Source organism: Rhinichthys klamathensis, unplaced genomic scaffold (genome assembly GCF_029890125.1).
Source record: "Rhinichthys klamathensis goyatoka isolate OS25496 unplaced genomic scaffold, OSU_Roscu_1.1 h1tg000223l_1, whole genome shotgun sequence".
NCBI classification, from domain to species: Eukaryota; Metazoa; Chordata; class Actinopteri; order Cypriniformes; family Leuciscidae; genus Rhinichthys; species Rhinichthys klamathensis.
In genome coordinates this window covers 243,405-244,874 of record NW_026606747.1, presented here as the reverse complement: position 1 = coordinate 244,874, position 1,470 = coordinate 243,405, and positions in this window count along the sequence as shown.

Here is a 1,470-nt window from a genome sequence, read left to right as displayed (position 1 = left end):
GTTTATTCTTTCAATTTTGATTTATGATGCAAGTTATGGTAATTTAATGTGGTCATATTTAGTGTTAATAAAATCAAAGCTTAGAAGAGAATGTAACAAGGCCTCTTGTGTCTGCTAAAACAATACATATCAATCTATTGCAGCTTAATGATGTAAACTTTAAACTGCTAAATAAATCAATTATAGTTGACAAAATTCAAATCTACAAGATGAAAGACACTGAACCATGAGGTTTTATAAACACTGAATCAACTGTACTGTCGGTAGGATGTCAGAATGTGTTGTCAGATGCTGTAAGTCCCACACATGTTGAATGCACTGATAAAGGCCTTTGCATCTTCCACCATTGTTAGTGACTCAGTAAGAGTAAGACAATTAGTATGAGTGTGAATGTGAGTGTGAATGTGTATGAGTGTGAATGTGTAAGTGACTTACTGAGTAAATTGTTTGTTTTTTACAGTTCAAACTTATTTGTTCATTGTTTTTTTTTTTCCAAATAGTTCTGCGCTTGAATATCAAACTTTGTTATATATAATAAAGAAAATAAATGAAAATGAAGAGCTGAATTATTATTATTATGTGGTATCTTTAAGCATTTGACATTAGTTGGTTAGGCATTACAGATACCTGACATGGGTACAATTGGAACAAAAGTACTTGTATTTAATTTGAATTAAAAACCTTAATTTTCTGCGGGTGCTATGGCGATCAGTTGATGTATACAGTGAAACCTCTAGATGGCAGTAGTGCAAATACAAGACAATGGATGCTTCTGAATACTCAAATTTCATTTCAGTTGCAACAACATCCATTTTAAAATGCAATGGATTATCAAAATTAAAACAACACAAAGAACATAATTTTTCAGGTAATAATGTTGCCTAAATAATTTATTTAATTTGCATATCTTAAATGAGAAAAAAATATATAAATCCAGAAGTTTCGTAGACAAATGTGTAAATGTTTTAAATGTGTCGATTATTTATGTGTAATATAAATACAATTGTGTAAAAAGAAAAATTCTCAAAACACCGTTGGCAGATCTTCTCTTTGTCAAGTAGTTCAAATTGACATCATTTTACGCCAGATTACAAAACTATCATATCATTAGTTAGGCTGTGTGTTTAGCCCTTTATCCCTTCCAAAAATAATAATTAAGGTAAATGACTGTTGACTCAAAAAGATTAGAGATGTGTTATTAATCACATCATATACCATCTTTTCAGATAGGAAAAATTGTTGCTGTATTTCATACCACAGTAAAATTACTATAAAAATAACTATAGTATATTTAATCATACTTTAAAATGTTGTAGAGCATTTTACTGTTATTTATTACCATGCTGAAGTACAGTATTATTCTGGGTTTTTTTAATGCCATACAGTGTTATATTGTTATGGAAATGTTACAGTTGGCACAGCCCATTTTTGTGAATGATAAATGGTTAATTTTAATAAACTATATGGAGG